This window comes from Eumetopias jubatus, unplaced genomic scaffold, assembly GCF_037043125.1.
Source record: "Eumetopias jubatus isolate StellerSeaLion01/CBP00866 unplaced genomic scaffold, mEumJub1_p1.0 scaffold_92, whole genome shotgun sequence".
NCBI classification, from domain to species: Eukaryota; Metazoa; Chordata; class Mammalia; order Carnivora; family Otariidae; genus Eumetopias; species Eumetopias jubatus.
Window position 1 is genome coordinate 292053 of NW_028274898.1, and position 25750 is coordinate 317802.

General features: G+C 44.7%; 2 non-coding genes across 2 annotated transcripts; one reads left to right on the plus strand and one right to left on the minus strand.

The window, feature by feature from the left end:
• The first annotated feature begins 12498 nt into the window (after window positions 1-12498).
• On the plus strand, window positions 12499-12711 carry LOC148161682 (small nucleolar RNA U3). The gene has a single exon (XR_015767402.1). It is a non-coding gene; the product is annotated as a small nucleolar RNA U3 (small nucleolar RNA).
• A 12252-nt stretch (window positions 12712-24963) lies between these two features.
• Window positions 24964-25126, minus strand: LOC148161683 (U1 spliceosomal RNA). The gene has a single exon (XR_015767400.1). It is a non-coding gene; the product is annotated as a U1 spliceosomal RNA (small nuclear RNA).
• Window positions 25127-25750: the final 624 nt, after the last annotated feature.

Below are 25750 nucleotides of genomic sequence, written 5' to 3' on the forward strand. Positions count from 1 at the left end.
GTGCCTTGCACAAGGATTCTCCTCGGGGGTCTATCGGGAAATCTGACCTAGGAGGACAAATAACCCTCAACTTCTCCATGTGAATAAGAAGTGTTAAAGCTGAGGAGAAAGAGCCCCCCTTACAAAGTCTAAATGAGAACCCAAGTCACAGCTGGGAGTGCCACACTGGACCCGCTGGAGTCAGGTTTCTCCTCAGCCCCTATAATATAGGATACAGGAGAATTACATATTGCATAAAAAGCCACTGTCCAAAACCTAATCCCTTCCCTGATCAAAGGTGAAGGAATTGAGTGCTTTCTTTCCTCCTACGACAATGCAAACGACAGTTCCCTGGTCACTGAGTGGATTGCACAGCCCCTGACAGGTTCAGTGCAGACTGAAAGACAATATTTTATTCCAAATTTGTCCTTTTCCACCATCTCAGTAAAGAAGCTTAGGTCTCACTCCCCTATTAATCCATTTGCAGGCCCTTCTTTACACTAGTGAACACTGAGAGGCTCTTTCCTTCGGAAAAGTTTGGAAAAGAAGGGATGAGGCCCTAGAGAGCTCAAACTAATGCTTTCTCATTTTCACTTCCGCGTTTGCGAGTCTAGGTAACGAGCATATTCCTAGAAATGCCCTGAGGTCTATCCTGCTGAGATTACCTTCCGAGGATGTGGGTGTCGCTGAGTGAAAATGACTAGGGCCATGGTTACACCCCTGCTCTCTTTTTGTGGATTCGCCCTTGAGTTTCTCATTCTTGGGTTCTTCCCTCAGCCCCTCTGGCCTTGTTCCTGTCCAGCCAAGTGACCAACAGTGTCTCCTGCCGGCCCACGACTCCAGATCAGAGGCTTTGCTCTCCCTTCACCCACATGTTTGCACAGGGCCTGAGCCTGAGTTCCAGTCCAGGGGTTTCAGTCACAGGTCACATGGCTTTAGGGGGTCCTTAGTCCTTGGACCACGGCTCCTCATCTGCACATGGCAGAAAGGAACTTGGAGATATTCAGAGGCCCCTATTGGCTCTCACAGTCTGGGACTCATTCCGTAGCCTGGACTTCTTCTCAGGAGACCGGGACAAGGGTGAGAAGGGGGTGTGTTTGTCTGCCAAGGGTCCCCTCCTTCCTACAGCACTCTGTGTTTGAACGTATGTGTGGGTGCTAGGTGCATCCCTCCCTGGGAGGCGTGAGAAAGCCATCACTTGGCTTCTGATGAAGGGGGCTCAAGAGTGAAGTGGCTGCTGAGGGAGAGGTACTTGGGATCTGGCAAAAGCTCACAGCAGCCTTGAGCTGTGATATCACCAGGCTCCCGCTGGGGGAGCACAGGGGTCCCTGGATCCTGCAACACAGGCTGCCTGTCAGTTTGGTGAGGTATTGCTTCTGACCTGTGGCTCTCACTCTCCCGCTCAGCCTACCTGCGGCTCCCCCTTCAGCTTCTTCTCTGGACAAGGGTTCAAGTTGCACCTGGCCTCTGTCACCATGTAGCCACCCCTCCAGGCTCAGCTATCAGCAGGATCTGAGCAAGACTCACAGTTGAGTTCTCTCTCTCTTCCTCTCTCAGATACCAAGTACTTCAGAAATGAAGAAAAGAGATTCTTCACTTGAATGGAACCCCATTATAAAACCCCATCATAAAACCCCATATTTTCCACTTGATGAAGTAAATCTAGAGCAGCACATCAAGTTAAAGGCCAAACAGAGCACAGGAGGGATCCTTTGCTGAGAATCAACAGCACGATCACAAGCCATTCTGTATGACGTTGGCTACAAAAGACCGCTTTGAGGAGAGAAATTCTAGCCCTTCAGCTGCAGTTGCGATCGATAGCGAAGGAGACCAATGCCTGAGTAGATCACACACAGTTTTGAGAGACCATAAGTCTCGCTGCTCTAAATTTCATCCTACAGAGAATCAGAGTCAGGAGCACCATGGAAAAAGACCACATGTCAGACTGGACACTCTGGGCCACCAGGTGGGCTGCGCTATGAGGAGCCGGCGTGAACGATGCAGTGTTCTTGCTGGAGAGCTTTAGCTTGAATTTGAGCACGAGGTAGTTATCAGACAAGTTCAGAATGTAGACCACTGAACAAGATGACTGGCCTGTGTCTTCAAACAGTCAATGTCACCACAAATAAGAAACAACCAAAAGGAGAAGAGATATTTTGGGTTTCAAAGGAGTAAAAAGAACGTGTGACTGTATTTATTTAGTCCTTTTGAACGCAAAACATCTCCTCACCTTTAGGTGGCTGTCTGTGGTGATGGTGACATTCCCTTGTTTGTAGGGGACAGGCCAAAAGTCCAGCTTAATGGCCTACATCCTGAAGTTGTCTGATCATGTCCTCCTGATTAAATTCAGCCTAACCCTTTGGCCAGGACACTGCATAGTTCCCGCTGTGTGTGTCCTAGCTCAGCCTACCCCGAGAGCACGAGTGTCCCGTGGGCCCACCACCATTCTTGTGATAGCAGCACTGCTTACTTTGCTAGGGAAGGGCCTATCAGATCTGTGCAGAGCGAGACACCTGATTTTCTTTATAAAATTAGTGATTTGGTAAGTGATACTCTGAGAATGTATGCAGACCCTCTTCTCTACAGTCTTTCTCTAAAACGTCGCCATCCTTTAAGGATCCTGACGGTGTGTCCTAACCCTGTGTGTGTTTGTACATTGGAAGAATTCTAACTGTGCCGTTCCTATACAACGCGTATTTGCTGGCAATGTGATGTGGAAAAGAACATTCCCTCCCTGTTCATTATCATTAAAGTTTTTGTTTTGACAATCCCATGGACTCATGATTTTTTTACATTGGATGCTCTAATCTGTTCCTATCGTGGTGATTTGGTGGATCTGGATACACAGTAATGGAAATATTCTTGGTTCTCTTCGTCATATTTAATGCTGAGTCTCCGTCTCTTTTCGGCTAAACGTACCCTACGGGGAACTAATTTTGGCTGTGTTTGTCTCTCTGTGGTACGGGGTTTCTTTCCTGTGTGTGCACCTATGTGTGTCTATATGTGAGTCTGGGGTTTAGGAAGGTTGTGTAGGTAGGGCTGAGCCCTGCACCCAAAGGTTTTGGACATGTCTGGTTCCTTATTAGCTTGTGAAACTTTTCACATTCAGTCTCTAAGTTTTAAGTGATCTCTTAACCTCAAACCGTTGACATTATTCTATTTTCTCTTTCCTTCTGTCTTCACCTGCCTCTTCTTATGCTCTTGTTTTCACTGGGTGGAAACCAGCCAAACAGATGCCATTTACATCCTATTTTTCCCACACGCTCCACCCCCAGATTTTGGTTTTAGATCCACAGTTAAGTAGCTTCAACAGTGATCAGCTGTTTGAAAGTCGAAATTTCCTCAGTCATCTCTCGTCAGGTGAAGTTCACCTTCGAAGGTCTCCTAGGGATGGAATCAGGACTCCTTGGGGGTTGCGTATCGGACACTGTTTCTCCTGCCTGTGTACATGGACATCTAGCTGATTAGAAAGTACTGGCACAATGAGTTTTGACTGAGCTTTAAAAATAGAGTGCTTTCTCGGAAATTCAAGTCAAAACCACAGTGAGATACCACCTCACAGCAGTCAGAATGGCTAAAATGGCCAACTCAGGAAACAACAGATGTTGGCAAGAAGAGGGAGAGAGGGGAACCCTCTCACACTGTTGGTGGGAATGCAAACTGGGGCAGCCACTCTGGGAAACACTTTGACGTTTCCTCCAGCAGTGAAACATAGGAATGCCTGGGTGGCTCAGTTGGTCAAGCATCTGCTTTTTGCTCAGGTCATGATCCTTGGGTCCCGAGGTGAAGCCCCCCATCAGGTTCCCTGCTCAGCAGGAAGCCTGCTGTACCTTGCGCCTGCCATCCCCTCTGCTTGTGCACCCGTGCTCTCTGTCTGGCAAGTAAATAAATAAAATATTTTAAAAAATTAAAAAGTTAAAAATAGAGCTACCTATTAAGCTGCAATTTATTTATTTAAAAAAAAGGTATTTATCCAAAGGATACAAACATGGTGTTTTTTTTTAATTTTTTTATTGTTATGTTAATCACCTTATATTACATCATTAGTTTTTGATGCAGTGTTCCATGATTCATTGTTTATTCACAACACCCAGTGCTCCATGCAGAACGTGCCCTCCTCAATACCCATCACCAGGCTAACCCATCCCCCTACCCCCCTCCCCTCTAGAACCCTCAGTTTCTTTTTCAGAGTCCATCATCTCTCATGGTTCGTCTCCCCCTCTGCCATACTCACCTTTTCTTCCAAACATGGTGTTTTGAAGGGGCACCTGCACCCCAATGTTCATAGGAACAATGTCCACAACAAACTATGGATAGAGTTGCGATGTCCATCGACAGGTGAATGGATAAACAATATGTGGCGTATATACGTACAATGGAATATTACTCAGCCACCAAAAAATGAAATTTTGCCATTTGCGACGACATGGTTGGAACTAGAGGGTATTATACTAAGTGAAATAAGTCAGCCAGAAAAAGACAAAATACCATATGATTTCACTCATAGATGGAATTTAAGAAACAAAACAGAGGAATATAGGGAAAGACAAGGAAAAATAAAAGAGGAAAACAAGAGAGGGAGACAAAGCATAAGAGACTCAACTATAGAATAGAAACTGAGGGTTGCAGGAGGGGAGGTGGGTAGGGGATGGCGTAAACTGGGTGATGGGCATTAAGGAGGGCATTCGATGTCATGAACCCTGGGTGTTATGTGCAACTGACAAATCACGGAATTCTTTTGTAAATTATTTCTTTATTTGAGAAAGAGAGCATGAGAGAGTGAGAACACAAGCAGGTGAGGGGGTAGAGGGAGAGGGAGAAGCAGACTCTTTGTGGAGCAGGGAGCCGGATATGAGCCTTGATCCCAGGATGACCTGAGCCCAAGGCAGACTGACTGAGCCACCCAGGTGCCCTGAATCACTGAATTCTACCTCTGAAACTAATAATACAGTATATGGTAATTAAATGGAATTTAAATACAAAATTTTAAAAGAAAAATATATATATTGCCTTGTTTTGTATGTTTGATTGGGATATAGAATGTAAACTGTTTTTCTTTCCAGTGGATATAAATTGGGGTTTTTTGGTGGTTGGCGGGGGGCAAGTCTGTAGCTTCAGAGGAGATTTCTTCTTTTTCTTTAAAATCTATTAGTTCTGGGGTGCCTGGGTGGCTCAGTTGGTTAAGCAACTGCCTTCAGCTCAGGTCATGATCCTGGAGTCCCGGGTTCGAGTCCCGCATCGGGCTCCCTGCTCAGTAGGGAGTCTGCTTCTCCCTCTGACCCTCGTCCCTCTCATGCTCTCTCTCTCTCATTCTCTCTCTGTCAAATAAATCAATAAAATCTTAAAAAATATCTTTAAAAAACAATAAAATAAATAAAATAATATCTATTAGTTCTATGAGGATAGGTCTTATTGTTGACTCCTTTGTTTCCGTCTCCCGCAGGCATCCAGGACTTTCTCTCTGATCCTGTCTCACTATCTTCTGTTCATTTTCTGTTCTCTTGGCTGCTTTCTTTTCAGTATTCAAAGTCCACTCTAATTTTGCACCAATGTTGCCCTTATGAATCTTGTGGATCAGCCTCTTTCCCGAGAAATTTTCTTCAATTTTTTCCCAGTTTTGACAATTCTCGTTTCCCATTTCTTGTTTCTTGCCCACTTCTCTTTGGAGTCGTGTGTTTAAGGGAACTTTTACCTTTTCACGGCTACAAATGCTTGTTCGCACATTTCATTCAGGTCGGGGTGTCATTTTAACCATTTTAGTTTTCCTATGTTTTGTGATTGATTTCAGGGGGGATCTTTACTGAGCTGAAATGTTTGACTCTCTATTTCTGCTTGTTTGTTTTCTTCTGTCACCTTGGAACACCGGTCTGCTCTATCATTTTCCCTTTAACACACCTGGGTTTGCTGGAATGAGAAACAAAAGTTCCATGTAGGAAGGAATGAGTGCTCTGAGTAGCTTTGTGGATTCCTGAGGTCTGGATCCCTCTCTTTGGTGTAATTGTTCTAATAGATGTAAATAGCTGGGGATGGGGCCATTTGTCTTCTGCTCCAGGATCCTGTTTGCTTCCAGTATGTCCTTTCATTTCTACCAGTGGCTTCATTGTCTTTACCACAAGCCTCCAAAGGACACTACTTTCATCCAGGTCTGGCCCTCCCCCGAGGGCCACCTCTGTCCTGCACACCATGCAGCCCCTTCCTTCGGATCCAAGTAGCCGAAGCTGGAGTCAGCAGGTCTCAGGCACCCTCTGAGCTCTTCCCACTCTCTTTCTGCCATCATTCACCTGTGTTCCCCGCTGAGAAGCCCTCCCTGAAGTCCTCTCCTCTAAGTGCCTGCCTGGTCTGTGCTGACTGCCCTGCTGTCTCTGGCTCCCAGACCCGGCTAAGTACTAACCATCTGGAGTCCACACTTCTCTCTGGCCCCTGGCTGTTCGGGGACAGGGTTATGAGCTGTGTTACTGACTCTCTAGGTTAATCCCTAACCCTTTAAAGTCATGTGTTGAGAGATTCAGCTGCCATTATTCTCAGTGGACTGGTACTCTTTATCTCTCTTTTCTAGATGCAGACTGTCAGTAGCACACACACGTAGACAGAATTGTAGAACAGAACATCCCCGTCCTCATCAGCCAGGTTCAACAGTTATCAACTTAGGGCTGACCTTGTTTTAATACAATCCCATCCACTTACTTTGTCCTGTATTATTATTTTTTTAAAGGTTGGGGTTTCTTTCTTTTTTTTTTCTAAGATTTTATTTATTCATTTGAGACACAGAGATAGAGAGAGAGAGAAAGCATGAGCAGGGAGAGAGGCAGAGGGAGACGCAGGCTCCTCGCTGAGCCAGGAACCCGATGTGGGGCTCGATCCCATGACTCTGGGATCATGACCTGAGCCGAAGGCAGACGCTTAACCATCTGAGCCACCCAGGCGCCCCTGTCCTTTATTATTTAAAGCAAATCGCAGACACCATATTTCATTTGCAGTTGTATCTGTATGTTTCCCTAAATGAGAACCCTTTTAAAGTATTATCATCATAACCTTGTAAATATTCATAAATTAATTTAAAATATGTAATATAAAATACATAGTGTTCAAATTTCCCATTGTTGTTTTTAAGTTGTTTTCTCTGTATCAGGATCCAAATAAAATGCACACGCTCCCATGAGTAGGACCTGTATTCAAGCCTCCTAGCAATGTGTAGATTTCTTCTCAGTTTCTCCCTTTCCTTCCTCCTCCCTCGTTCCCTCCCCCTCCCTCTGGCTCTCACTCTCTGCTTCGCCCTCTCCAGCTCTTGTTCTCTCCTTTTTTGTTAATCATTTTTGAAAATACTGAGGTGTTTGTGCGGGAGCATGGCCACGGAATGCATTATAGCCAGATATACTTTAACACAGTCCATCATACTTCCTCTTACTTCGTGGTGGAATCTCCACTGTTCGTGGAGAACAGTGCTATTACAAAGAAAAGGCAAGCCACACATGGAATTTAACATTTTCTGGCAGGAACGTTGAAAAGTAAAAAGTATAAGCGCACAACAATCCAAAATAATCTTGCATCTTGCCGCTTAATGCTTCACATTAAGGGAAACCGAATTCTGCCAGAGTAATAAAGATGCGATTAATAGAAAAATCGTCTGTATTTCTTCAGGTTTTAAGTTTACATTTAAGGGAGCTGTAAATGAAATATAATTAAAATGCATTTCTAAGGAAAGAGGTCCTGCTAACTGCATTCCAAATATTATCGGAACGACTGCTCTGTCGGACCTGGCAGACGTAGAAACTGATCAGTTTCAGGTTTGAATTGTTGGCAAGACTTCCTCTCAAGTGCTGTGTGCGCTTCCATCAGGAAGCACCTCAGGTCCCCTTATGTTCAAGGCCCATCCATCCATTGATTCTGTGGAGCAAAATGATGATCCTTCATCATCATGGTTTGGATCCTAGAAGCCTTGTATGAACACCTGCAGGAAAAGAAATTTCCCCCCAATACTATATACCTGGCGGTACATTTTGTAAGGAAAACTCTGGTCCCCTAGCATCTCTAACGGGAACCTGTAAGTTCCGTTCTTTTCCTCTTCATTTTCTTTTATTACTGTGTTAATATGAAAGCAAGGCTTCAGTCATATCGAAGTGTTTCAAACCACTGTATTATGGACTTATGAGTGCTCCATTTATCCTCTCTTTTAGCAGTGAAAGTGATTTCAGGTTGGCTTTCATATCCTTTTGATAAGACCCTCATAGTTTTGAGAACTTTCCTAATATCAGTATGATGAGGTGTTTGTGTCTCATATAGAAGATTTGTTGCGTCTGGCCTGGTCTCGGTCATTTCTCTAAGAATCTGTGGTTTTGTTTCCTGGGAAACCATACTCCCAGATCAAAATGTGTCTCCTCGGGCACTCATTGCAATTGGTTTATTTTTAGGCATTTCCAGTGGACAGAGCTGGAAAATGGCTTATTTGTATTCATATATATTCATACATTCACATACACTCACATACACTGCCAATTCCAGACTGTCATGATGTTCCTCTTTGGGTCTTCTTTATTTTTTTTTTCTCTATCCATAAAAAGTATAGGGCAAGAGGCAGAGTATTAAACTAAGTGAATAAAATACTAATTTTTCAAAATGTTTTGTCCTGACTCTCAATATTCTTCTGGCTGTACACCTATGTTATGAGACGTCTTATGCCTTGCTGGGACACCATTTGTGGCTTTTCATTAAACTGATATTGACATCCCTATGTCCCAGACTCCTCCACTATGTGTGAACTGTTTTCTTTGTTGTTTTTGTAATGTCACTGAACACCACATTACATGTCACTTATGGATTCATTCACCTCTCACAAGAGATCTTTTGAAATTGTCAAAGGATTAATTTGTGCATTAGTAAGATGCATAATATATATAGTGACCACTAAGTTTGGAAAGATTGTAACCTCGATGCCATATTGTGTTTATTTGGTTCACCCTCATATTTAACAGAAGAGAGATAAAGAGCCATTTTATGACAATCAACCAAAGTAGAAGGGAACGTACTGAATGGGAGAAGATATTTGCAAATGACATATCCAATGAATGGTTAGTATCCAACATATATAAAGAGCTTATACAACTCAACACCAAAAGCCACAAATAATCCAATTTAAAAAGAGGCAGAAGAAATGAACAGACATTACTCCAAAGAAGACATCCAGATGGCCAACAGACACATGAAGAGATGCTCGACAACACTCCTCATCAGGAAAATGCAAATCGAAACAATTGGATAGGGCACCAGGGTGGCTCGGTCCGTTACCCGTCTGCCTTTGGCTCGGGTGGTGACCTTGGGGTCCTGGGATCTAGTCCCACATCGGGCTACCTGCTCAGTGGGGAGCCTGCTTCTCCCTCTCCGCCTCCCCCCACTTGTGCTCTCCTTCATTCTCAAATAAATAGGTAAAATCAGGAAATAGAAAAAAAGAACCAACGAGCTATGACCTCACACCTGTCAGAATGGCTAAAATCAAAAACACAAGAAACAACAAGTGTGGGCAAGGATGTGGAGGAAAAGGAACCCTCTTACAGTATTGGTGGGAATACAAACTGGTGTAGCCATTGTGGAAAGCAGTATGGAGGGTCCTCAAAAAGGAACGATTAAGATCCATTAATCCTACCACTGGATATTTATCCCCAAAATACAGAAACACTAATTTGCAGGAATACATGGGCCCTTTGTACAGCAGCATAGCCAAATTATGGAAAGAGCCCAGACGTCCATCAACAGATGAATGATAAAGACAACGTTGTGTGTGTGTGTGTATATATATATATATATATATATACACACACACATATCTATATCTATCTATCTATCTATCTATCTATCTATCTATCTATCTATCTATCTATTTATACCATGGAATATTATTCAGCCAAAAAAAAGAATGAAATCTTGCCATTAGCAAGGACACAGATGAAGCCAGAGTGTATTCTGCTAAGTGAAATAAGTCAGTGAGAGAAAGATAAATACCCCATGATCTCACTCCTATGTGGAATTTAAGAAACAAAACATGTAAGCAAAGGAAATAGAAAAGGGAGAGAGACAAACCAGGAAAGAGACCCTTAACTATAGAGAACTAACTGATGGTTGCCGAGGGTAGGGGGGCTTGGGGGATGGGTGAGGTGATGGGGATTAAGAAGTGTACTTGTGGTAATGAGCACTGGGCAATGTATGGAAATGTTCAATCACCATGTTATATACTGGAAACTCATGGAACTGTATGTTAACTATACTGGAAAAATATTTTTTAAAAATTTGGAACAATTTTAAAAAGGTGGACCATGGCTTGCTAGATTTCTTTGACTTGACCTCATGCCATTGACCTGTGGTTGTATTCCTGGAAGCAAACATGGGCAGTTCGAGGTCATGGGTCAATGATGGATGATGTCCACAGTAGATGTGTGCAGTGGTGTTCAGTGGCATAGAAGCTGAGGTTGAGGAGAGAGAAACAGGCAGGCAGGGGAAGTGGTGCCCTGAAGCACCTCTTCACTTCTTCAGCACAGGTTCCCCCCTAGATCTTAGGAGCCAGAGACTTAGGAGGTCGCTGTAGCACTGATAAAGGCAATTGTCCACCTTTAATGTTTGTGGGTCCTGCCCCTGGGCTCCCAAGGAAGCGATGCTTTCACATTTACCAAGGTCAAAATGAATCCACAAAACCTCAATGCATGGGCTCTATTTCACCCCAAGCACACATTGGACATCTGCTTTATGAAAGAAAAGAACCCAAAAGGAGCATTCTGGAAAAGATAAGAAAAAGGAAGACACTTCCCTGGTTCCCATAACATTAAAGCCATACAGCCCTACATGTACTAGAAATTTAAGACCGGGAAATGCAGTGACTTTCTACAATGTCTTTTGTATAAAAATTTGTCACTTTTTATGTAAAAAATATATTTTGGTATATAACCCTTTATCAAAATTTCCTTTGTCATGACACTCTCTCCTGGTAAAGATTCCCTGTCCCATGCAGCTGTACTAATCAGTGCTCAGGTAAAACTCACAACCTTTTATTTTTTTTTTGAGTTTGAGCGCCATGTGGGATGCAGAGATTACTTAAAAAGAAAATAATTGAAAAGAAGTAAAATTAAAAGAAAAATTTTAAAAATGTATATGCGTATCAGGAAATTTTATTACTCTCTGCTCTCTCACATTGATATATTTACATTGTGTTACTTACACCATTAAGAGCACCTTAATTACTGTAGCTTTACGGTGAGGTTTAAAATTTAGTAAATTTCTCCAATTTAATTCTTCAAGGTTGTCTTGGCTATTTAGGTATGTTGATTTCCAAATACATTTGAGAATTAGCTTGTAAATTTGCCCCCAAATTGCCTTCTCCAGTATGAATCAGAATAATGCTGATTTGATGTTCCAACAAATTTGAGTGGTCTAGTCCATGAATGTGATATATTTTTTCCTAATTATTTAGTATCCTTTAATTTATTTCAGCAAGAGTTTTCAGGCATCTTTGTTACATGTGTTCTCATACATTTAATGAAGGTGGACATGAATCTCCTCTCTGTTTATTGAATTTCATTTCCTTTTTTTAAAAATTTCATTTTCTAAATGCTCACTGCTAGTATAGAGAAATATAGTAGATTATTACATGAATGTTGCTGAGGTATAATTTAGGTACAGTAGACGGCATCCCTTTAAAGTGTACAATTAAGGCTGTACTTTCAGAGATCATTTCTTTCTTTCTTTCTTTTAATTTTATTTTATTATGTTATGTTAATCACCATACATTACATCAATAGTTTTTGATGTAGTGTTCCATGATTCATTGTTTGCCTATAACAGCCAGTGCTCCCTTCAATGCTGCCCTCTTTAATACCCACCACCAGGCTAACCCATCCCCCCACCCCCTCCCCTCTAGAACCCTCTGTTTCTCAGAGTCCATCGTCTCTCATGGTTCGTCTCCCCCTCTGATTTCCTCCCCTTCATTTTTCCCTTCCTACTAGCTTCTCTCTCTCTTTTTTATTATTTTTTAAAATTTTTTATTGTTATGTTAATCAACATACATTACATCATTAGTTTTTCATGTAGAGTTCCATGATTCATTGTTTGTGCATAACACCCAGTGCTCCATGCAGAATGTGCCCTCTTTAATACCCATCACCAGGTAACCCATCCCCCCACCCCTCCCCTCTAGAACCCTCAGTTTGTTTCTCAGAGTCCATCTTCTCTCATGGCTTATCTCCCCCTCCGATTTCCTCCCCTTCATTTTTCCCTTCCTACTAGCTTCTCTCTCTCTCTATTTTTTTAAACATATAATATATTATTTGTTTCAGAGGTACAGGTCTGTGATTCATCAGTCTTACACAATTCACAGCGCTCACCATAGCACATACCCTCCCCAATGCCCATCACCCAGGCACCCCATCCCTCTCACCCCCACCACTCCAGCAACCCTCAATTTGTTTCCTAAGATTAAGAATCCCTCCTATCAGTGAGGTCATAGGATACATGTCTTTCTCTGATTGACTTAATTTCACTTAGCATAATACCCTCCAGTTCATTTCTACAGTTTGTTACTAGAGAATTTTCTCTGAACGTGTAGAGGACCTGAAACCTCAAGGAGGAGGCACATTGTTCTCTCCTGAGCATGAACGTGATTTTAGGTGTTGTTTCCACAGCTGCCCATTGCCACTGATGATCGTTCTTCTCCTCCTTTGGAGGGTAAGAGAGAGAGGATGCAGTGTGAGTGCTTTCTCAACAAATAAAAATTAAAAAAGATAAACTGTACAACTAAATGCATTTTCACAGATGTACATACAATTGAAACTACTGCTCCATTCAGGACACAGGGCATTTCTTCTACCTCACAGCTTCCCTTGGGTGGATCCATTGAAGTCTCTCACTGCCTTCACCCTCAGCCCCAGGCAACCACTGGCATCAAAGACGGCTTGATTTTTAACCACGTTATGGAAATGGAACTCTTTTATGCCTACATTCCTCCGTGCAGCCTAAGGATTCTTATATCTATCCATATTACTAATGGATCACCAGTTCAGAATTTTTCATTGCTAAGGAGTATTCCTCTGTATGGATATATTTGGTCTGTACATTCACCTATTTATGGCCATCTATGCAGTTTCCTGGGTTTGGCCATGGGGAATAAAGCTATGATGAATATTCATGTGCAGTTTGCTGTGTGGCCATATTGTGTAAATCCTTAGGAGAGGAATGGCCGTTCACGTGATTGGTAAATGTTTATCTGTGGTTCAGCTTTTCTCGGTGGTTGGACCATTTTTCATTCCCACAAGTGTATGAAACGTCTAGTTACTTTACATCCTCACCACATATGTTTTCGGTCTTCGTAATTTTAGCCACGGGGATGGTTGTGTAATGGTAACTCACTGTAGTATTAATTTATCTTCCCAATGGCTGAGTGTACCGTCGAAAACTGACCTCTGTGCTTCAGAGCCAAAATATAAGACGAAGACAGAGTTTGGAATATTGAGGAACAATAGCTTTATTGCTTTTCGGGGCACAGGGGGCTAGAACAGTCCAAGGCCCTCAAAAACTGTAAGTCCCCTCCCCCTGAAGGAAGGGGCGGGGGGGTGTTTTATTTTGACAGAAATTGTGTGCATGCTGCCAGCCTCCTTCATCCTGTCTTTAGGGTGGTACCAGGCTCCTGAAACAAAAGGCTTAGAAGGGAGGAGCAGAGGTTTGCAGAAGAGAAGGAAAAGGTTACTTAGTTTAAGATGGAGCCTTGCAGAGACATTAGTGAATCCCTTTTGATTTATGTTCAACTTCATGCTTTTCAATGGTTTCAAGTGGAGCATCTTTTCAAGTGCTTTTTGGCCATTTGTGTATCTTCTTTTGTGAAGCATTTCTTCTTCAAGTCTTTTGACCAGTTTTCCTATTGCATTGTCTTATCAGACACAATATGTGTCAGAACATTACACTGAAAACTGCAGAGCACTACTTCCAGAAATTAAAGAACTAAATACATGGGGAGATAAAATTTGTGGTGGATTGGAAGACTCATTATGGTTAGAGGACAATTCTTCCCAAATTGATCAAAAGATCTAATACAATGCCAATCAACCTTCTAGCAGACATTTTAGTAAGTATTTCTAAGCTGATCCAAATGTTTATATGGAAATGGAAATGATCTTAAATTATCAAAGCAATGTTAAGAAGAAGGAGAAAGCGACAGACTTACATTGTCTATTCCAGAATTACTGTATAAACCTTTTGTGCAATTTAAAAGTGATTTGTCCGATTATTATTCAGTATAAGAGTTTCTGCGCATTCTCACTGCAGCTTGGAAGTTGCTTTACCCCTTTTTCACTGTAGCTACTTGATCTATACTTTAGCCAATAGTTCCAAAGTTTTTAAGTGGAGAGAGAATACTGAAGCTAGAAAGTATTTCACTTAACAGAGAGAAAGACTAATCCCTGATCATTAGGGCAAGGATGACCCTACAAGACTTAATGAACTCGCCTCTATTTTCCAGTTGGCCAAGACAAAGTGGGGAGCTACTGATAGCAGCAGTTTCCTCTGCAGACCTTCATAGTGTTGACTGCTTTGGGTTTACATGGAACCTAGGTGTTGGCTGTGTCCTGAGAGGCTGAAATTGAGTTGAGGCCCAGGGTCCCTGGGTCAGGACAGGTCATCCAGCTGTTGGAAAACACGGAGGGAGACCAGGCCATCCCCAGGCAGCACTGGCCACTTCCTCCAAGGAATCCACCACCACTACACTTTTCATGACTTCTGGTTACTAGACTGAGAGCCCCACGACAATTGGGATAATGTTTTACTCATCTCTGTACTCATGACTCCTAGGACCAAACCAAGCACTGAGGAAGCTCTCAGAGACACTCCTTCATGGATCTGATAAAGGGGGTGGCAAATTTCTAATCTCAACTACATTCCTGTCCCAAATACATGCACGAATGCTCTCTGCTTTCTTCCAGGAGGCAACAAATACCCTTCCTTCCAGAGGAGCCTGCCCTACACTCTCAATGCCCCATGACACTCCCCTGTGGTGAGCTCTGGTGAAGAGGGACTGTCCTCTTGGATTCCTCTCAATGGTTCTCTCAGTAGGAAGAGATGTCTTCGGCCTAGCCCCCTCCCCCCTCCATCCTCTGCACTGCCACCATACCCCAGGTTAGGACAGCTACAACAGTTTTTAAAATGATTTTATATATTTATTTGAGAGACAGCGTGAGGGAGAAAGCAAGAGTGAGAGAGAGACAGAGAGAAAGATAGAGAACAGCTGGGGAAGGGACAGGGGGAAGCAGACTCCACTGCTGAGCAGGGAGCCACCCCCCTCAATGGGGCTTGATCCCTGGAGCCTGGGATCATGACCTGAGCTGAAGGCAGGCTCTCGATGAACTGAGCCACCCAGGGGCGCTGAGCTACAAGATTTTGTTTGCATTCTTCCTCTCACTGCTTTGACCTCCTCTGTGAAATCTTATTGATGTCAGAATTCCAAGTTCATAACAGAGACTAAGGAAAATGAAACACTCAACACACGGTCAAGACAAAGGTGTGTAAAGTCTTTGACAACCATAAATTCAGAAGAATATAATTGGTATCACTGCCTCAGAGGCAAGGGTCTCCTAACCTGGCCCTTCCTGACCTTAGGGTAGAACTCTTTGTGGTAAGAATGGACAAGTCCAACCTTTATCCAAACATCACTGATCCCTCTAAGCCCACACTTACTTGGAGAACATCGACCGTGAGGGAGCTCCAAGGTCAAAGCTAGGGGTCTGGGGCAGAACCTCATGGTCACATCGTCCACCTCTTTTTTTTTTAAGATTTTCTTTATTTATTTGACAGAGAGAGACATAGCGAGAGAGGGAACACAAGCAGGGGGAGCGGGAGAGGGAGAAGCAGGCTTCCCGCCGAGCAGAGAGCCCCATGCGGGGCTCGATCCCAGGACCCTTAGATTATGACCTGAGCTGAAGGCAGACGCTTAAAGATGTAGCCACCCAGGTGCCCCTCCTCCTCCTCCTCCTCTTGGAACTGGTGCTTCCCTGCAGTACAAACCAACCCCGATCCATTCTGTGGGGCTCCTCGGGAGGTGCACAGGTTCACCGTGGACGAAGTTACTCTCCTCGTTCTCCTTGCTCAGCTCAGGCTGCTCCTTGCAGAGTTGGATGCCGCTGTATGCATTCCTCAGTTTCCCCTGATTTTTCTGGACCCAACTTGTCCTTCTTCTTACCTCCTTTGGGCAACCACCTGCTCCACCATTGCCTTGTCCTTCTTTGCGTTATTCTCATCCTCCAAACCTGCTGATTTTCTGTCTCCCAAATGCTCCCTCTGTTCTCTGTTTTCAGTGTGGGCTCAGCTCAGGCTCCTGCAAGAGACACACAGTGAAGGGACCAAGTCAGGTCTCAGCTGCAGTCCCCAGGGCTGCTTCAAAGGCACCGCAGACCCTTGTGCACTCACAGAAACTGAGCAGGAAGGGACCGTGGAGAATTTGAATAACAACCTTATCTTACATATGAGGAAGCTGAGCGCAGAGAGATGAAGAGATTTTCCCAAACTCCTTCAGCACTTGATGGCAGCACGGCCCCCACACAGGACTTGGCTGCGAGCTTCCCTGTGGAGTCTCCTAACGTACCCTCTGGGAAGGCACATCTGAATTTCAGGGGACACTTAAATTAGAAGTTCAACTTAAAAATAAATACTTTTTAGGAGACTTTGGATCAAATGTAGATATTTCCACTGTTAAAAATACCAGAAATTCCTTCCTGGGGACAAATCTTTTTCCCAGGTATATAATTCTGTTACTTCTTTCCTTACAAATCATTGGCTAAGATATTAGGATCACAAAAAAGGTATGCAGGGAAGGAGAAGTTCCTCTGTTACCTGTCCTGGTCTCCCAGCTTAAGTAAGAATTAAGTTTCACTGAGACATTGAATACGCATGGAGAACGGATATTGAAATGGAGACCCTTAAAGAAATATAAAGTATTAAGGCAGACAGTTTTTATGCATTTTAGACAAGGAGAAAATACATTTCTCAGGGATTTGGGGGAGTTTTAATTTAGAGAGTGTCTAGACCGAATTTAGAAACCCTGGTGAGAAGGATGTCTTTTTACTTCTTAGTACAGGGGGTGCCTTTTTCATATGGGAGATTGGTTTCCTGCTTTCAGGGAGACAGAGGAGGGTTTGAGTATCCTGGTACCAGTTTCTTTTTGGGTAGCTTCAATTCAAAATAATCAATATTGTCGACCTCAGAGAGTCGGGGACCTGGGGTGGCGAAGGAACTGAGAAAAAGAGACTACCGCGGCGCCTGGGTGGCTCAGTTGGTTAAGCGGCTGCCTTCCGCTCAGGTCATGATCCTGGATTCCAGGGATCGAGTCCCGCATCGGGCTCCCTGCTCAGCAGGGAGTCTGCTTCTCCCTCTGACCCTCCCCCCCTCATGCTCACTCTCTCTCTATCTCATTCTCTCTCTCAAATAAATAAATAAAATCTTTTAAAAAAAGAAAAAGAGACGACAGTATAGCGAGGCACAGGGGACCCCAAGCAAACAGCCCGAGGTCCTGAGGTTTATTTTCCATAATCTAATATACCTTCTACAGTGATATAGTACTATAATGATTTACAGCAGGGGCTTAGTAAGGCGCATCTTCCACGTACACAGGGTTAGTCAAGTGAAGCAATGGCAGTGGAGAAGGAATAAAGAAATCTGCAACTGGCTGTGATCAATTAATTGTAAACAGCATTGTACTCGGTCTTTAACACAGGATAAGAAAACAAAAAAGGGAATGCACAGTGTGCTGTTTACAGCTGGCTTCCTATCTACAAAACATCTTCTGCTGTGTACTTTAGATCAGACCACACACATCCCAAGGGCATTTCACTCTGATCCTTTCAGGTTATTTTTAACCCTGCAATCTCGAGTTTTCTCAGAGATCTTGGAGTCTGAATGAACATGCACCAGTGGTCGTTGTGGCATTCTGTTTCCCCCAAATATGCCATTGTGGTACATTTTGGGCAATCTGACCTTGGCGCCTATGGGTACTATGGTTTCTCTCCGCCTTGCTCATTACTCAGTGCCTATTTCAGAGAGAAAGGTAAACATATCATTCTTAGAAATACCAAGGTGGCTCTCTTGGTTCAGCGTCTGACTCTTGATTTCAGCTCAGGTCATGATCTCAGGGTCATGCGATTGAGCCCCAGTTTAGTCTTCATGCTCAGTGCAGAGTCAGCTTGGGATTCTTTCTTCCTCTCCGTCTGCCCATCACCCCTGCTCTAAATAAATAAATAATATTTAAAAAAGAAATACAAAATAAATCCCATGACCTTATGTGAAACTAATACAATGCCTATGTTAAGTGGACCAGATTAGTTTAAAAATTATTTTAAAGCGCACCTGGGTGGCTCAGTTGTTTAAGTGTCAGTCTTTGGCTCAGGTCAGAATCCCAGGGTCCTGGGATAAGCCCGTATGTCCAGCTCCCTGCTCAGTGGTGAGTCAGCTTCTCTCTGTTCCTCTTCCACTACCCCCACCACCGCTCCTGATATCTCAAGTACTCTCTCTCAAATGAGTAAATTAAAAAATTTTAAAAAGCAATGCAATGGTCCTCTCTGGAATCAACCCACACATAAGCATGCTTTCTTTTTGCTGCACCCCAGTCCCCCTTTCTCTTTATTACCTATCTGACCTACATCCTTCCCCCAGCGATGGAGACAGCTCAGATGCACTGCTTCACCTGGTGGTGGGGCCAAAGAGAAGTGCACACATGGTTAGAATGGGCTGCCTTGAGAGTCAGCCGTAACGTAGCTACAGGCAGTTAGAAACAAGCCTAAAGTACCATTAGGAATAAGCACTACAACATTTAGCGGTACAGATTTTAGGTGTGGTATTGATATCACCTTCCTTGTATAAATGTGTTTAGACTCAAGCCTGAGACTATGGGATCAGTCAAAATGAAAGAAAACTGTGTGAAGTGTGAAGATACTAAGTTACCAAAGTTATTCTGAGTTGTATAATTAGTTTGTCCCTTAGCCCCTCATTTCCACCTGCAGAACCTAGAAGACGTGCAACAGAGTCCCCACTTGCCATCAAAGTCAATCTGAGGACACAATAATTTAAACTGTTAACCCAAACTTTCCATTTTTTCTTAACCTGTGTTGAATACCAGGCATTTCGATTGCCCATTCCCATTTCCAGGGAGACTGCAGTGAGGACGGAGAATAATGTGGTGCATCCAGGTAATAGTCTGTTTCTTGGTCCGCTTCTGTGCTCAGCATGTCAACTTTTGTCTGCCAGTGGACCTCTAACCACACAGGGGAAACCCAACAAATATTAAAAGTGTAGGTTCTCTAGGTTAATCTACATTTAGGATTCTGTAGTGCTCAGAATGGCTCTTGAACTGCAAGGACCAAGGTAGATGCCCCCTCCTTACCTTAGGGGGAGTAATTCTGATTCCTGAAGCATGCACCTCTTCGTTTTCTATTTATTATTATTATTTTTTAATTTCAGCTAGGCTCCATCACCTACGTGGGACTCTAATGCATGACCCTGAAATGAAAGTTGCACGCTCTACTGACCGAGGCAGCATGTGTCCCCCCAGCACCTTTGATGCAGGCAAATACCATGATTTTCATGTTGGAAAAATACTGCAAACTGTGGGACATCCCTTCAATCCGCTCCACTCCTTCTGGGCATGTTTCCTGAGTTCCGGCTGTGTGCGAGTCCTCTTTCCCACCCACCCATAGAAGGGCATATACATGGAAAATGTGCCCATCCATAGAAGACCCTCTAGGATCCCAACCCAGATCCGCTGGGATCCCTGGGGTCTTTTCTGTGTTATGCTCTCCTGCTCTCAGTGTGTTTCTGCCTCTAAAGGCACCTGTGAGCAGGACTGCCCTGGGGCTCCTGGAGCTCCTTTGTACCCAGTCCCAGAGAACGGGGAGTACATGCCGTATATGACCACAGCCCCCATGTATCTCCCCTCCCCAAAGGCACTCAGCCTTTCACTAACAGGTGCAGCAGGGTGAAATCTCCATTCCTGGCCCAGGGGAGACTAACTCTGAAACACAAGTGTCCCCTAGGCTCTCCTAAACCTGTCGGGACAAAGCTCCCCCACAGCTGTTGCTGGAAATCACAACTTACACAGCAATGAGCTCAAAATGGTCACAGATCTAAGTATAAGAGCCAAAACTATTGTGCAAGAGGACTACATGGGAGAAAATGGTCAGGAATTCACAGTAAGCAAAGAGTTCTAAGTCACTACGGCAAGAGCACGATACGTAAGAGAAAATTGAAGATGAAGAAGTTTTTTGCATCAAACATTGCCACTGAGAAAAGGAACAGAGAAGCCACTGATTAGGAGAAAATATTTGTGGATTAAATACCCAATGGGGACTCACGTTCACGAGAGACAAGAGGACTTTGAACTCACTCAATGGGCAGAAGCAACACACTCGTTTAAGCCAGTATAAGAGTCGAATACACATGTACCAAAGGAGACACATAAAAAGATAATCAATGTTATTAGTAATATGTTATTAGTTCTCAAAGAAATGCAAGGAAAACCAGGTACCATTTTACACCAACTAGTGCGCTTACGTCCCAAAGACGATACCAAGTGTTGCTGAGGATGAGCAGAAACTGGACCCTCCTATATTGCTGGTCGCAACGTAAAATATAACAGCTCCTGCAGAAGCCACTTTGAGAGTTCTTAAGAGTTCAGCACAAGCTTGCCATAGGACCCAGCCATTCCACAACTAGGAATCTATCTGAGAGAATAAAAACATATGTCCGCTCAAGTCTCGGTCAGAAATGTTCCGGGCAGCGTTATTCACAATGGGCAAAAACTGACAGCAACACAAAGGGCCATCGGCTGGTGAATGGACAAACCAAATGTTTCCTATGTGTACCATGGCATCTATTCCGCAACAAAAGGCACAGAAATCTGATCCAAGCTACAGCATGGAGGAACCTCAAAAGGATGCTAAGTGAAAGAAGCCAGTCACCAAGAACTACAGACTGTCTCATTCGGCTTATGTAAAATGTGCAGAAAGGAGCAATGCACAGAGACAGAAAGCAAATCAGTGCTGCTTGGGGCTGGAGGAGGGAGCGGAGACTGTCTGCAGAGGGGCTGGAGGGAGTGTGGGAAGGTGAAGGAAGCCTCTGAAACAAACTAGGGCACTAGCTGAACAACTCTGTCATTGTTGACAATGGGTGAAATTTATTGTATGTCAATTTCACCTAAAAAAAAAAGAAAGAAGGCGACCCTCGCACATCAGTGGGTCCTGGGGTCCCCAGGCAAACACTGCCTGGTGAGGGGCCACATCCTGGAGTCCCAGCAGGTGGTGGCTCAGAGCCTGGTTTCTGACCTCCCAGCTGGAGTCAGGGGTTCAGTGACTGTGCCTTCAGCCTCAGGCCCTGGCAGTTCCCCTGGAATCCACCAGGCGGCAGACTACTTAAGGGAACAGACCTTCAGGTGGCCCAAGGACACCAGGGGGAAGCAAGCAAAGATAGGGCACCAGCTGGCTGGAGATTCCTAAAGGAAGTGAAGGCTGCAGGACCCATGGAAGCTGCTGGCAAGATCTGGATGGATCTTAAGTAGGTTTGGTCCCCTGGGTGGGCTCTAAGCACTAAGCTTTAGGTTAACATCCAAAGGTTCCCTTTGATGCTCCCTCCTGCAGTGGCACTGAGGCTCCCCCCGTGGAAGCTCAGCATAGGGAAAAGAACCTGTGCTGCTATTCACCTTCTTCTGAGTCGAAATGGAACACTTGGTCTGCGTTTAGGGGAATCTGCCCTTTTCTGGCCCTCTATGTAGGGCCAGCTCCTGGGTGCTGAACCATCCCTGCAGGAGGCTAGAAGAGGCACTCTGGTCCTTCACATTGGAGCTGGGCTTGCAAAGAAGGGTTCCTGCTAATCCATATTTCCCTGGCCCTGGCTGAGCATCCTGGTCCAAGATCAGGGGCTGCAGTGGCCTAAAATAGGGACTTCCTACATGTCACTGCTCCTCTCTGGAAAGTCCAAAGGCGGCCCATGGTAGTGGTGGGGGGAGGGGAGGGCATAGAAACCTATACTCTGTCAAAACATCATCCACAGTGAAGATTTAAAAACAATGTTAGAGGACAGATCTCATATTATGTAGTCGGTGGTGCAGTAACAGCTCTGCGAGGTGAAAGAGGGTAGCTACACTAGTAATCAGCCTAACATAATTTATAGAGTCGTCCAATCCCTGTGTTGCCATGTGAAACTGATCTCACATGGGGAATCAGTTATGACTCAATTGTTTAAAAACCTGAAGGTGAGGGGAAAACATTTGAAAACGAAGCAATAAAACTATAGTTGACTGGGGAACAACATGGCTTTGAATTTTAGTGAACAATGTCGGTCCACTCATGGGTTGATTATTTTTTTTTTTTTTTACAAATACAGTCTAGTACAAATGTAGAAATACATTTTCTCTTCCTTATGATTTTCTCAATGATATTTTCACTCTAACTCACTGTATCAAAAGAATAAAGTACATAATTCAAGTAACCCACAAAATATGTATTAATCAACCGTTTTTGTTATCTGTAAGACTTCAGTAGGCTATTAGTAGCTATGTTTTCTGGGACTCAAATGTTATACAAAGATTTTCAATTGTGGGACTCTGTACCCCTAACCCCCAGGTTCTTCAAGGGACAATTTGTATCTGGATTTGCAAATGACATACTCCTGTATACAGAAAAATACCAAATACACACACACAGAAACCACGACTATTAGAGTCCATAACCTATTTCAGCAGAGTTGCAGCGTACAAGGCAGACAAATCAGGTGTTTCTATAACCTAGGAATGGACACCGGGAAAGTCAATTAAGAAAACGATTCCATGGACAACAGCACCCACCCGAATGGTATCGAAGAATAATTGAGTCAAGGAGGCACAAAACCTGTACACTGAAAACTACACAATATTGCTGCAAGAGATTAAGGAAGACCTCAACAAGTGGAAAGACATCCTGTGTTCATGGATTGGAATGGTTAGGGTGGTTCAGAAGGCAACAGCAGGATCTGCAGATTCTTTTGGATTCCTATTGAACGTTTTTCTTCTGCCTTCCCTAATCACCATCAGCCCCTTGCAGTACATTTCCTTTCAGACATTGTGGTTTTCATCTCTTCATGTGAGATTGGGTCCTTTTTTTTTTTTTTTTTAACATTTTCCATGTATCTGCTGAATGTTTTCACCAATGGGATGCAGTTAGAACAAATGCTTTCTTGTGCTCTGGTGATTCCCATCTTGCTGTCAGCTCTGGGTCATTTTCAGATGAGTGATCCATCTCTTCAGGAGGGCTCATTTCCCCCCTTTGTCTGCATACCTCAAACTGTTGGATGGAACGCCAGACACTGTGAATGTTACCTTGCTGTTTGCTGGATATTTTTGTGTTTTCTATAATATTGAGCTTTGTTCAGGGATGCACTGAAGTTACTTGGAAACATTTCTGCTGTTGCTTCAATGCATAGTTCAGTGGCCCAGAGCAGGGCTCCGTGGAGGACTCACCATGAGTTCCAGGTACTGTAGCAAGCCCTCCCCCTGTCTTCCACCCTATTCCTCACAAATTAAGAGGGTTACTTTTGCTTAGTCTATCTGTTGGACACAGGCACTATTCCCAGCACCGTGTGAGCACCAGGCCCTGTGCAAAGGATTACCCCCTGACTTGCTGTCCATGCCTCCCCAGGGCCCCTCCACAGCTCTGGCTAGGTGACTTCCTGCAGCTCTGTCCTCCCTGAGACTCAGTCCTGGGTTCTCTCAGATCAGTGTCCTCAATTCCAGGAGCTCCATGGGGCTCCTATTCAAGTTCCCCTCCCCCCAGTGCCTTGCTTGGAAACTCTCTAGAGCCAGTACCTCTGAGCAGCTCTAGGGCTCTGCTCACCATTGTGTTGCCATGTGTCCGGGATGGCTGTCCCCTTTGCCTGATGCCCAGGATCTTGGAAATCTCCACTTCGCGCATCTTGTGTGACGCTGTTGCTCTTTTGTTTAATTGTTTCTGGCAGAAGAGTAACCCGTTGCTGAGTCCCAGTTGGTGTGGCTCCCCTAAGTGAAAATCAAAGTTGGAAGACCCTCAGTTGTAGATTCTGAATAGAGGCCTTTAGGGAGTAGAGAAAAAAACACCAGCTCTGGTGAAAGCCTGAAGCCAGAAACCCCTTCAAGCTCAGTTTGACAAAGCAATGCAGGTACATCAGTAGGGACAGTTTTGGCTTGAGCCCAAGAGCTGCAGAAGGCCCACGGCCCTTTGTCCTAGAGCTAACCTGCTGTTTGGGAAAGGTCTGTGGTGCCAAACCCAGCGGGTTCTTTGTGAGTACACAGAGGTGCCTCTTTAAAAGCCTGTCAGGGGGCATCTGGCTGGCTCAGTCAGGAGAGCAGGGGAGTCTCCATCTGGCTTCATGAGCCCTATCCCTACTTTGGGTGTAGGGATTACTTCAACAAATAAACTTACAATAAATAAACAGTACATCAAGCCGGACCCTCTCTAGTCTCGGAAGGGTCCTCTGGAGCAAGGCTATACTAGGTAGGCTACCAAGTGGCCTAATCAAGGGTACTGAGTCTGGGGATTGGGTGAGGCTTTGCAGGGTGCCTGGGGGGATAGGTGGGGAGGGGAGGGAGGAAGGAGAAGGGATGCAAACCCCTGTTCCCTGGGGAATGAAAAGAAAGCACCTTTGCTGGATCAGGGACTGCAAACCACATACTGAAATATAAGCAGAGAAATTGCTCTGCGAAAAACAGAAAAAACCCCGACAGCCAAGGTGGGATGTATGACCAGTGGACAGAAACTGTCCTGCATGCTTTTGATTGAGAAACAGCCAAACCCAGATTCTCAAGAAAGCAGCCCTTAAAAGCAGAGGTGTTTTCTTCAGGGTCCTGGTGTCCCCTGAGTGAGCTTCCTCTTCAGCCCATGTCATCAGCCAAAGTCATGGAAAAGACAAAACAAACAAACAGAAAAATGAATAAGAAAACAAAGGCTATTCTTAAACAACCAACAACAGGTGAAAGAGCAAAAGCAGCCCCCCACTGCCACTGCCACAAATAATGCAGAGGAGTTGTCCATACTTGGGGAAATCGCGGGGGTCAGCATGTCCCTGGTATGATGGAAGGGCCTCCCCTGGGAAAACCACCTGCTTGATCCCGGAGTCTCCCCTGCCGGGTAAGTGTGACTCCCTCCGCCTCCGCCCCACACCAGTCTCACCCCCCTTCCACCGGACACACAGGCTCACTCGCCTAGGCGCACCCCAACACCCTCGGCACCCACTCCTGTCGCAAGCATCCTCACCCTCCACACGACGCTTCCGAATAGGATGGACGCAACAGCGCTGCTACCTCCTCAGCCCCACGAATTCTAAGTTGCAGAACCCCACCGCCATGTTGCCTGGTTTGCATCAGACACGCCCCGTCCGTGAAGTCAAGGGCTTCGCCTCAGTCCCCAACCCCACCCCATCTCCCTGCCCCCCAGCTCCCCTCCCAACTTGGATTTCAGTACTGGTGTTCCTCCTTCTCCTCCTCCAGTCCCCCTTCCCCTTCTCCCTTCCCGTGCCCTGGCTTCCTTCCTCACCTGCCCAGTCTCCTCTGTCTCCTGAATTGGTTACCACTCTTTCCTCTCCCTGCAGCTATGGCCCCCCAAACCCTACACAACCCCCCCCACCCAGCCCAGGGAAGGCTGTGCCAGCCAGAGAGAAACATGAGGGAGGACTTTCCAACAGCCCGCGAAGAGCAGATACAACTCTCTCTTGCTCTCTCTAGCTCTCTCTCTCTTTCCCTTCGGACCCTGGTTGGAGGACA